The following is a 13,468-nucleotide window of genomic DNA, read 5'->3' as shown; positions in this document are numbered from 1 at the left end:
ACTTGACATTCACTGCTGATGTGATTACCTGCACAAAAATCACAAGTTAGTTGAGGAGCTTGAATGGAATTTACCTGCATACTTCCCAACTGTTTCTGAAGTGCTGTCAGTTGGGCTGAAATGGCTATATATGCATCAACTTCATGAAGACCCATGGATTTCTTCAGTTGCACCCTCTCATTAGGTCTTTGATAATTGTTGCTTGCCAGAACCTCAAGCAACTCGTGAGCTTCTTTCAGAGTTTTATTCTGTAATGCTCCTCCCGAGGCTGCATCCACCATAGTTTGCACATTCACTGTTAATCCATTATAAAATGTTTGGACTTGCATCCAAACTGCCAACCCATGATGTGGACACCTTCTCAGTAAGTCTTTGTATCTCTCCCAAGCCTCATACAAAGATTCTGACTCTTCTTGAATGAATGACGTGATGTCATTTCTCAACTTTGCCGACTTTGTTGGAGGAAAGAATTTGGTCAGGAACTTCTGTGCTAAATCAGTCCATGTGGTGATTGTTCCTGTTGGTAGTGCCAGTAACCATCCCTTAGCTTTATCCTTCAATGAAAATGGGAATAGTCTCAATCTGATTGCATCATCTGACACTTCGTTTGACTTGAACGTATCACCAATCTCCAAAAAATTGGCAATGTGTAGATTTGGATCTTCCTTCAAATCCCCCCTGAACTGAACCAACTGCTGGATCATCTGGATGATTGCTGGCTTTATCTCAAATGTGTTGGCTTGGATCGCTGGTCTCGTAATGCTTGATCCACTGCCTTCAACTAAGGGAACAGAGAATTCCCTCAGTGTTCTATTCTCTGCCATCTTTACAACTATTACTTCTGGAACAGAGAATTCCCACTGCCTTCAACTAAGGGAACAGAGAAAAGTAACAAAAATAAAACAAATAACAATTAAGTGAAAATAACAATCCAATCTAGCTAACACAAGAAAATTTTAATGTCAACACAGAACTCAATCCCCGGCAATGGCGCCAAAAACTTGATGCGTGATTTCATATACATGCAAATGTAGCAAATGTACTAGTCGCACAAGTAATAAAGTGATGACTGAGTATCGTTCCCACGAGGATTGGTGGCTAAGCACTAAGTTTTTCTATTGTTTTCAAATTGGAGCAATCGAGTTGTTTGGATTGAAGAGAGACAAATTAAACTTAAAACTAAAACAAAATTTCTAAATATTCAAAACTAAATGCTGAAAGCAAGATTTAAAACACGGATAAAATCAATTCAAACAAACGGGTAGGGTTTTGACTTCATTTGGACTCTATGGGTTAAACCTAAGAATTATACTAATTCCATATTCACATGCATTGATTGTAAATCGAACTCTCTAAAGTGTAAAATTTACTTTCTCAGGCTATATTTCCCTACTCTTCCCTATTAAACTTCCGCACCCAACAAAATGAAGACTAATAGTTCAAAGCTCATTAAGCACAAAGAATCCTAAATTGATTTCATTGATTCTTAAATCTATCTCTAGCATTTAATACTACAATGGTGATTACCCAAGAAGCTTAACATGAATTATTTCTCAATCTCATCATGTTCATCACATAAAAACAATAAATACAGAATAATCACACAATCAAAGCAAAATCATATGAAAATAATAATCATCAATTCTTTAACCCATTAGAATCCGAACTACATCAAAACCCTAACCCAAAATAGGTTAGTTCATGGCTACATCAACAATACAAATAAAAGAAATGAAAAATCCAAAGTTCAACATGATGAAAAAAAAAAGAGAAAAGACAAGAAATCTCCCCAAATGACGAATCCACTGGTTTAATCTCGAATCTTCACCCTTTGCAATCAAAGTTCGCCTAAAACAAATCTAAGAAAATGTAAAAAGCTGCTCTCTACTGAAAAACGAACTCCCTTACAAAAATGACTAAGTTTTTCTTTTATACTTAGCCCAAAAACCTAGGAAAATGCCTAAATGAAACTGTGCGTTTTTGGAATTCGCAGACTTTGCCGTGGCGAAGAAGGAATCTCGCTGCGGCGAAGAAGTGAATTAATCCCTCGTGCGCAACTTTCTTTGCCGCGGCGAACCTTCATGTGGATTTTGAATTTACAGAATTGCCCTCCGCTTGCTTCTTTGCTTGAATCTTCGATCTTCGTCACTCTCTTCATGGAAACAAGCTTCATAGTGCATACACTCTGCTTCAGAACTTTCCCAACTTCTGAGATCTGCTCGCTTATGAGTCCAAAAACTCCAATTCGCTCCTTTTTTGCATTAAATGTCCATTTTAGCCTGAAACACAAAATATAAAGAATTAAGTAGCAATTCAGGTAAAAATGAACTAAGAAGTATTTGAAATCCAACTAAAAAGTCTAATAAAAATAGTATAATCCACGGATTATCACCAAGTGATAGAAAACCCGCTTCAACAAGAACCACCCATCCTTGCCATGCCACCTCACCTCCAGTCAACCATCTCTACACAAACTCCATTCGACTCGGCTCACTCTCGCGGGTCGAACGGTCACCCAAACCAAACCATCCTGCTCAAGTCCATCCATCCCCACGGACCGAGCGAGTACCAAACAACCCCCCTGACCATTCATGTAGGGCGAAACACTAGATCAGTTACAATGGGAGTCAACCAGCCGGAGAGAATGAACGGTGATCCAAGCTACCAAATGATACACGAAGGGATGATCCACCAAGCTACACCACGCGGATTGACCCAACAAAATTTGCCAAGTACGAATCCTATGGCCGACCAAGTCAAACAGGATGACCTATTGGTATCTCTTTCTCCCATGGAACAGATATTGGCCAAGAGACTGGCCTACGTAGAGGTAGTGATGAGGCACATACCAGGAATGTCGATCCTCACCAAAAAGAGTAGGCCTCACTGCTACGTCGATTCGCCCTTCGTGGATGCGATCACGCTAGTCGACATGCCTCACAAATTTACTATCCCTGGCATGAAGCCTAATGATGGCACAACCGACCCAGATGATCACATAGCCCGTACAAGCAGCGAATGTTCATTGTCTCAATACCCGGAGCACTAAGAGAAGCCTGCATGTGTAAGAGTTTTGGTTCAAGCTTATTTGGTCCAGCTCTTCAGTGAGTACACCAACCTCCCGAACGGTTCCATCGACTCATTCGCATAGCTCATCGACACCTTCGCGGAGCAATTAGCTAGTAGCAAAAAACTCGAGAAACTATCGACCGACCTGTATAGAGTATACCAGAGAATGGGGGAGCCGCTGAGAGAGTACGTCAGTAGATTCAACAAAGAAAAAAATTTCCATTCCTTCCTGCAACCCCGAGATAGTTGTAGACGCCTTCAAGAAGGGTCTCCTCCTGGATGGAGAATTACACAAAGAACTGACGAAGCTTGGCTGCACCACGATGAAGGACGCCTTGGCCAGAGCAGTGATTCAGATAAAGTGGGAAGAAAATGAGATGAATCGGGCAGTACACGCCAAGTATGACCCAAGGCGGAATGATAGGAGGCCAGAGCTCAGATCAATTGAACCGCGTTACCAACCCCCTCCACGTAACCAAAACAAAGTCAGGAAACCATATGACGGCCAGCCACTTAGAACCAACAACAGACCAACCGGCCTAATTCGATAAAAAATCCCAGAATACAACCTCAACGTCGAACCAACCCAGGTCGTGGCGATCATGAAAGGAATGGGGTCTAGTGTTAAATGGCTAGGCAAGCTCAATGCTGAAGCAAGGAGAGATATGACCAAGTGGTGCGAGTGCCACTACGACCATGGACATAACACCAAGGACTGCATTGCCCTGCGGTTGGAGGTCGCCGCACTATTGAAGAGGGGACATCTCCAAGACCTGTTGACAGATAAAGGGAAGAACACCATCAGCTAGAAGAACACTAAAGAAACATCTCCACCTCTAGGGGAATCTACGCCGAAAGGATTCTACTCGCTCATCTCCGAAGGGTCTGAGATCAGTAGGGTTAGTTACTCCTCAGCAAAACGCTATGCCAGAGCCAACATCTACCATGAAATCCAATCCATCCATCCACCTTCTTGGTCACATTCCCACCAGGTAATTCAGGTCGAAGACGACGAGCTGGTCACCCTGGCCGCCCCCCATCACGATGTTCTAGTCATCTCCCTCCAGATCGCCAACATCTTGGTCAAGAGGGTATTCATAGACGAGGGATCCTCAGCAAACATCATTTTCCTTGAAGCAGTGAAGGCTATGGGTCTGGAAGAAGCAAACATCAACAGACGGCCAACCCTACTGGTCGGGTTCAGTTCTGAGTAGAAATACACCATCGGAGATATTGTCCTTCCTATCTACGCCAGCGGAGTAAACAAATAGAACGTTTTTCTAGTAATCGACTACCCTTCACCATACAACATCATCTTGGGCCGACCCTGGATCCACGATATGCGAGCGGTCCCATCCACTTTCCACCAAATGATAAGGTTTACTTCCAAATAGGGAGTACGGGAAATCAAGGGCGACCCTAAGGCTTTCAGAGATTGTTATAAGAACGCCTTCAAGAGCAAAGGTAACGCTTCATAGCAATTACAGTCTCATCCAACCCTTCCGACCGAGCCAGATCAACCATCTATGGAAGAGCTAGATGAAGTAAAGATACACCCAAAAGACCCCGAAAGAAAGACCCATATAGGTTCTCGCCTCAAGCCCGAGACAAGAGAGAAACTGATAGAATTCCTCAAACAAAACCAGGACTGCTTCGCCTGGTCCCACATGACGTTACAGGAATCAGCCTAGAGGCAATGGTCCACCACCTCAAAGTAGATCCGAATCACCTGCCAGTGAAGCAGAAGAGAAGGAAATTCGCACCAGAGCGCAATCAGATCGTCAATGAAGAGGTTGAAAAGTTATTGAGTAATGGTATGATCAGAGAAGTCCACTACCCCGAATGGCTGGCGAACATCGTGGTCGTAAAGAAAAAGAATGGCAAGTGGAGGGTCTGCATTGACTTCACGGACTTAAACAAAGCATGCCCTAAGTGAAAGAACAGCATGCATGCATGAAGAGTGGTGGAAATGGAGAAGAAACCATAAAAAAATTGGATTCAAAAACCGTTTTTCATATAAAGCATGGAAATGAAATTATACCTTCTCCTTCGTTTTGGATTGATGAAGATTAGCCTCAAAGGGACGAAACCTCCACACTTTAACACCACCTTGACAGATTAGAGAGTGGCCGTGGGTTATGGAGAGAGCTTCTTGTTGGTGTTTTTGTGAACTAGTCAAGAATGAACTAAAATGCAACCTTTTGCACTTATATATACTTGGGCAATTTTGCAATTATTTATTTTTCACTTCCAAGCCCAATAAAATCTTATTTTATAAAAGGGACCCCACGAATTTAATATGCTACCCTTTGAATAATCAATATTATTCAAGGGCCCATGTAAACTAAACTAGTTTACATTAACAACCCATAAATTTACCCTTTTTACCCTTTAACTATTAAAAGGTTATTTTTGTTCATCTCATTAATCTTAACACTTTAAGATATAATAATTAAATATAATTAATTATTGCTTGACCATTTTAACCCTTAAAATGTCACAAATTGTTTTCTATGTAACTATTACTATAGAAATCCCGTTATTACCCTCGGAAGGTGCTAGCCCTCTTCGGATAATCATTTCTCTCTCTCATCCTTCTCTAACTTCTCAAGGCTATTGGTGTGACCATGTAGGTCCACCGTGGATTAACCGTGAGCCGGTTCTGGATGAATCCGAAAACCTGTCCGGAGGCCCAACAACTATCGTAAACATCTAGCAATGTGCCATAGTCCTTAAACCACGATGAAGAAATACTTCATTGAACCCATTTCAAATCATACGTACCATGCAGGTAAAGTCCCTCTATTGAGATATCCTAATCGAGTATGGATTCATGGAACGTCAAAATCCTAAACTAGATAATCTACAGAATCGTCGATCAATATGTTCGGAACTCGTCATCACAAACTTGCTTTTGTATGACTAATAATAGACTCTGGCCAGAGATTCAATTTTCTGACATTTATCAATGTTCGTCTAGGAACTCGAATCCGGATGGAGTCAACGGTACTCTCGATCCTATATTTTCGAGTCAATGGATCCCCTCTTGACCATCGTTCGTTTCCGCATATGAACAACGCATGACCAAATAGGCTTTATTGTACGAAACATGATTAGTCTCGTACTTATACACAGTATGAACCATACGCATCCATATTGGATCCGACTACAATGTCTCAGGTCAAAGGACTACATCGTGCACTGATATAACCAAACGATAAATCATTGACTACATGCTTTTCCAAGTGATTTGTCGTTATTCGGTCACGTTCGAAAAACAGTTCACCAACCGTTAATCCATACCAATGCCCCAGTGACATGACTATCATCGTCATCCGTACTTATATCAACTCATGATATCTTTCGGAAGCATCCGGTATGCCTACTGTGCAATATAGTTGCCCAAATTTATATTGCTTCCGTAAGGAACACTTTTCGATAATTCATTTACCTATTAAATGAATCATCTGGACAATTCATATACATACTTTATTTTAAATGCATGACTGAATAAAGGAAGCAATTTACATATATGAATTGAAGAACTCTTTCTTCTATTATTTATGATATATATATAGATACAAGACAAAATGCTCTGAAACCGACAACACGAATGGTTTCTAGGGCATACACTAATATACACTAACACTAAGGACTCCTTCCTGCTCCCACATATCGACATGATGGTCGATGCGACCGTAGGCCACGAGCTCCTAAGCTTCATGGATGCTTTCTTAGGGTACAACCAAATCTTGATGCACCCCGACGACCAAGAGAAGACATCTTTCATCACAGAAAGGGGAACCTACTGCTACAAGGTGATGCCATTCGGTCTTAAGAACGTCGGGGCTACCTATCAACTGCTAGTCAATAGAATGTTTGTCGAACACCTTGAGGATACCATGAAGGTTTACATCGACGACATGCTCGTCAAATCCCTGATAGCCGAGCAGCACCTTGACCACCTCAGCCAGTTGTTCGCCGCCTTAAGGAAGTATAACATGAAACTGAATCCAGCCAAATGCTCGTTCAGTGTCTCGTCAGGTAAATTCTTGGGATACATGGTGACTTAGCGAGGGATAGAAGCCAACCCCGACCAGATCAGAACGATCCTCAATATACCATCTCTAACTTGCGTCAAAGATATCTAGCGCCTCGCAGGACGAGTAGCTGCCTTGAGCCGCTTCATCTCTAAATCCACTGACAAGTGCAACTTCTTCTTCCATGCACTCAAGAAATCCAAGAAGTTCGAGTGGACCCCTTCCTGCGAGGAAGCCTTGCAACAATTGAAGAGATACCTGACCTCTCCTTCGCTCCTTTCCAAACCTGTGGATGGGGAAAAGCTTTACACCTATCTGGCGGTCTCAAAGACAGCATCAAAATTTTGTCGAACCGGTTGTCACAGTCACAAAATTAAACCTAAATACCATAGTAAGTAGGGTCGAATCCACAGGGAGCAAGACTAACAACCTAATGTATTTTGAGTAGCGGAAATGAGATTGGCAATTTGATTAATTAAACTAAACAAACTAAATGCAAATAATAACAGCTTGAAATTAAAACTAATAAAGACTTTATAATAAAAACGTTGCCATTACGGTTTTGGTTCGACACAAGACCAACTCACACAATTCTCCTCCACCCTCTATGATCCCCTAAACCTACAAGGTAAGGTAAATCAACGAAATGGCTTTTTGGCACTCTAGGTATAATCTATCATGTCTCACCCGATCACTCAAGTTTGATTGGTTAAAGACTATCATTGAACGCCGATAAACACTACAAGGCAATACCACTAGTTGGTACGTGATTGACTAATACAATTTGTCAACACGTATCTTCCAATCAACCAACTTCACAATAAATGCAACTACAGTAGAAATGAAATTAAATCCAAACACAACTCAATTACAATCGATGCGAAGTAATGAAAAGCAATATTCATCATTTAATTATTTCAAACCAACGTTTATCATTCAGCGATTCTATGAAAACATTAAATCACAATGGACAACAATATTCATCACAAATTATGCTCAAACCATATTAAAGTATCGAAATCAAACATGAAACGAAAACAAATATAATTCAAAACACAATACTACCAAATGTCTTACAATCGGGCTCATTTAACTAGTCGAGAGCTGATGAGTAGAGTTGTGGAGTCAATCTCGATCTCGCCTACGCCGTAACAGACAACCAGGAACTCAGCCGCTCATGGTGGTGTCGACAGAGGCTGAAATGGTGGAAACAAAGCTGATCATGGCGAAGAGGAAGTAACCGACAGCGATATGATCTGAAGGAGTGAAAACGACCAACGGAGAACCCAAAATATGAACAATCGCACTCGCCAGAAAACGTTAATTTTCGGCTAGTCTTCCAGAAAATGGTGGCGAAAATGGGATCTGAAGGTACCGATGGAAAGCTCTGGTGATGGGGAGTTCAGATTAGGTCCTAGGGAGATGAAAGGTCGCCTGAAATGGGAGAGATCACAGCTGGAAGGTGAAGAAGCGCGATGGTGATTTGGAAGATTCCGACGGTTTTTACAGGGGTTGAAACTTGCAAAGGATAGATCCGACCGTGGGGAGGGAAGATCAGCCACCAAGGAGCCCAACTGTCGCCGAAAAATGTCAAAATCACAACTGGAATGTGAAGAGTCGCGGCGGTGGAATGCAAAACGTTGCCAGAACTTAACGTGATTTGCGGTGGTGATGGCGGCTGATGAAGATCGGTGCAACTGGAAACCGAAGGGTCGCCGAAGGTCGTCGGAAGTCGCCGCAATCTGATTGGAGAAGGTAAAGGGTTTTGGTGGGTGACAGCCACTTAATCTGCGACCATGCGCTGCATTTTATACAAAATATGGCAAATTTCCATTTGGTCCCTGCATGCTTGAAAAGTGACAAAATCAACCTCTTGAAACATGACATTTTACCCTCTGAACAGCATAAATGAGACAAAATCACCCCTAATCCATAAGCCACAACCTAATATCAACTCACACCATTTCCAAATTCATCCCAAATATGCTAAATTAGTAAGAAAAACTCAAAATATAATTTTTATACATAAATTCATAATTTCTCTTAATTGTCTCAATATAACTTCAATTCAATTACATATGGGATCTTTTTATCAACAAAATAGAGTCACTTTCATGACTCTAACACAATCTCAGCAGTGTTAGTTCAGGAAGATGATATGAAGCAGCTACTGGTTTACTATGTAAGCAAGTCACTCCTCGACGCGGAAACATGATATAGTCAACTGGAGAAACTGGCCCTCGCCCTCATCCATGCATCCAGGAAGCTCAGACCATACTTTCAATGCCACTCCATAGTCATACTCTCCTTTTTTCTACTCAAGAAGATATTGCACAAAACAGAGCTATCAGGTCGACTCACGCAATGGACGGTAGAGCTAAGTGAGTTCGACATATCTTTCCAGCCACGTACTACCGTCAAGTCCCAAGCATTGGCAGACTTCATCGCTGATTTTACCCCGAGCACCACTGTCCAAGCAGAAAGAGAGTTGTTATGTATGAACAGTGGGTCACCTTCTAAGTGGACTCTCTCAGTACATGGCTCAAGTAATGTGAATGGAAGCGGGCTCGGGCTAGTACTAACTACACCAGAGGGAGATGTCTTCCAGCAGGCCATCCGATGTGGTTTCAAGTGCACGAACAACGAAGCTGAATATGAGGTTCTCATCATCGGACTCTCCCTAGCCAAAGAAATCGGAGTAAGTAGGCTGGAGGTGAAGTCCGACTCCCAACTCGTGGTCAACCAGCTGTAAGGCACTTACCAAGCACACGACTCGAAGATGATGACCTACTTGAACCTGGTCAAAGAATTGCAGACCCAATTCGAAGAATTCTCCATCGCCCAAGTCCCAAGAGTGGAGAACTCTCATGCTGACGCCGTTGCTAACCTCGGCTCAACCCTTCAATGTTCTTCCTAGTCATCCATCCCTCTTTTATTCCTGCAATGGCCAGCCAACTAGAAGGAACAACCAGCAAACAAGTCGCCCGAGGAAGCAATGGACATCGAACTAGCTGACTGTTGGATGACCCTGATAGTGAAGTACTTGGAACACAACGAGCTCCCGACTGACAAAAATGAAGCGTGCCACCTGAGAGTAAGAGCTGCCTAGTTCACCATATATAAGAGCCAACTTCTTAGGAAATCATTCTTTGGTCCCTACCTAAAGTGCACAGGCCCAGAAGAGGCCAAACGTGTTCTCGTAGAACTCCAGGAAGGTGAATGTGGAAACCATGCAGGAGGACGCAGCCTTGCACACCGGGTGATCACCACTGGATACTATTGGCCAACCATACGCACTGATTCGGCTGCTTATGTTAAGAAGTGCGACAATTGTCAGACGCTCGCTCATGTCTCACACCTCCCACCCGAGCAACTCCACTCCATCCTCACACCTTGGCTCTTCATGAAGTGGGGAATGGACATAGTGGGAAAGCTACCGACCGCACCTGAGCAACGAGTCTTCCTGTTGGTTGTGACAGATTACTTCACCAAGTGGATCGAAGCCGAAGCTTTCGCACAAGTCAGAGATCGAGAGGTAAAAGCTTTTATCTGGAAACATATCATTTGTAGGTTCAGGATACCGAAGGAAATCGTCACCGACAATGGATCCCAATTTATCAATTCAGGCTTCAGGGATTTCTACGACATGTGGGAAATCAAGCTGAGCTTCTCTACCCCCCGCAACCCCCAGTCCAACAGCCAGGCCGAGTCATCGAATAAAACCATTATGCAGACCTTAAAAAAGTGATTGTAGAAAGCAAAGGGTGCATGGGCAGATGAGCTACCTGGAGTCCTTTGGTCCTACCGAACTACAGCTCGCTCATTAACGAGTGAGACTCCCTTCTCCCTCACATACGATTCCGAAGCAGTCATCCTGGCTGAAGTATCAGTTCTGTCCATCAGACTCTAATGGACGGACGAGAAAACCAACAACCAGAACCTCTGCCAGACTTTGGACATCATCGATGAGCTACGCGAGCGGGCAAGCATCCGCAACGCAGTCTATTAGCAATAGGCCGCCCGGCACTACAACCACAACGTCAGGATCAGAACTTTCAAAACAGGCGACTGGGTCCTCCGTAAAGTCTTTCAAAACACTAAAGAGATCAACTCTGGCAAACTCGGCCCCACCTGGGAAGGTCCCTACAAGATCACCAAAGAAGCAGGGAAGGGTGCTTATCGACTCCAGACTCCCGAAGGCAAAGACATCAGCAACAGTTGAATGCAGTCCACCTCAAACACTACTACTTTTAGGTGAACTCATTCATCTACATGTTTGTTTTTTCTTTTTGTTTTTATTTAAAAGGGATGAGTGGGCCTATCCACCTCCCCATAGACAGTCGGCCTTATGGCCCAAATTTAATGAAGTATTATTCAGAAATTTACATCTTCGGATCGGCCCTGTCCGATCCACTGATTTACACCTTCGGACCGACCCTGCTCGATTCACAGATTTACACCTTCGGATCGACCCTGCTCGATCCACGGATTTACACCTTCGAATCAGCCCAACCCGATCCACGGATTTATACCTTCGGATCGACCCTGCTCGATTCACAAATTTACACCTTCAGATCGGCCCTGCTCGATTCACGGATCTACACCTTCGATTGGCCCTGCCCGATCCATGAAGCTACATATTCAGTCTGCCAGACCGATTGAAGGGTTCTTACACCTCAAAATCAACAAGTCATCGACCCAACCTAATAGAGAGTCTACACGACTCAGCCACTAGGCCATACCAAAATCACAACACAAGCATGAGAGTTCAACCCCTAGTGCATCTACGAACAAAGAAGCAATCAACAACTCATTCACCCATAAGGAAAGCATCAAAAAGGGAACAACAAGTATAATATATAAATAGCCTCAAGCGGCTCAGTTCGGAATACAATGAAAGGCACACACGCCAAGAAAGGGCATCGCAGGCCCCAAAATACATGAGCAAAGCAAAAATAAAGCTAAGTGTTGTCGGTGCAAGTTGTCTCCCCTATCTCCGACTCGGTCACCCTATTACCAACACCAGCATCCGTCCCTACAGTTTGGTCGCTCACATCCCCAATAACCGATGGCCTCGGCTGGCTAGCAAAATCGAGCACTTGCTCATCAATCTGCTCCTCCGTATGCCCAGCTCCCTCCTCCAGCATCTCTTGCATGAGCTAGATGTCCTCATCCGAGTTCTAGTGAAAGGTGTTCCTGACCTTGTACTCGAGCATGAGCTCTCCCCGGGCCCTGATAATGGCATCATTTGCAATGGTTAGGCATTGCTCCTTAAGGGACTTAACCTCTGCAATCTTCTCGGCCAACTCTCTTCTCAGCCTCTCCAACTCACCCTCGACCTCCCTTAGACGCTGTTGGCTCTCCTGCTCGGCCTTCTGGGTTGCCGCCTCTCTCTACTGCAAACTGGTCTTCTCTTTGGACACATCCTGTATCCTCTTCTCCCGCGCCACTACGAACTTCCTTAAATGCAGACTGCTCGTGAATGCCTGCACAACAAAACTATTTCATCAGTATGCAACCACGATGAACACAATAAAATAAAAACTCATGCCCTACCTGGAAAGCATAGGATACCCCCCAGTCAGCTGTCGCGACCGCGCCTATCTGGTTCAAACGGGTCTCGTCTGCTGGGAACAGGAAGGAGTCAGCCAATTTGCGGAAGCCAGAATCTTGAAGGTGATCATCTCAGTCTCTTCATCCAAGACCGCTATCTGGGATGACTCGGCTTCGGCTGCGAGCTGACGACTTGGTGGAGTCGCCACAACATCTTTCGCTCTTCTATCCTCTCTAGCTGAGGACTCCTTCTTCCTCTTTTCCCGATGCCTGGCGATAGACTTGCTTGCACTAGGGACGGTCAGCTTCTTTATCAATCTTTCTCCAAGTGCAAACTCTCCAATGGTTGGTGGATTCAGCCTGGACTTACCATAAGTGGTATGATTGCAGTAACGAGTCAAAAGCACATCCCAAGTCTGCTTCAACGAAGAGAAGAGAATACCTCACTGAATTGCCTCTATTCCGGCCTAGAGATGGCTGGTCCTGAGATTGGCCTCCCCCAAAACAACTCGCTAATCCCTCTTCGCCTTGGGAATGGCTATCACCTTTTAGGTCTGCACGTCCAAGCCATCTCCGCTTTGCCCTGCCCGATTGAACTCAAGATCTGAAAAGAAGAAACACAATAAGATTTAGTAATCAAAATAAAAAATAAGACAAAGTTTCTCACCAGTGGCTCGCCAAGTGCTCAGAATATCGCCTTGGCCTCTCTCCCCAAAGACCGTCTCACCCCTCACAAAGAAGTACCGATCCTTCCAGTTCTTGTCACTTGAACGAAGGTCGGTCACCAGGTGGACCAATTATGCTTG

General features: G+C 43.8%; 1 non-coding gene across 1 annotated transcript; it reads left to right on the top strand.

The window, feature by feature from the left end:
* The first annotated feature begins 339 nt into the window (after window positions 1–339).
* LOC116136049 lies at window positions 340–446 on the top strand. Its single transcript, XR_004128970.1, has one exon. It is a non-coding gene; the product is annotated as a small nucleolar RNA R71 (small nucleolar RNA).
* The last annotated feature ends 13,022 nt before the right edge of the window (window positions 447–13,468 follow it).

The sequence above is a fragment of the Pistacia vera genome, unplaced genomic scaffold (assembly GCF_008641045.1).
Source record: "Pistacia vera cultivar Batoury unplaced genomic scaffold, PisVer_v2 Contig308, whole genome shotgun sequence".
NCBI classification, from domain to species: Eukaryota; Viridiplantae; Streptophyta; class Magnoliopsida; order Sapindales; family Anacardiaceae; genus Pistacia; species Pistacia vera.
Note: the sequence above shows the minus strand (reverse complement) of the source record. Positions and strands in the feature narration are given on the sequence as shown.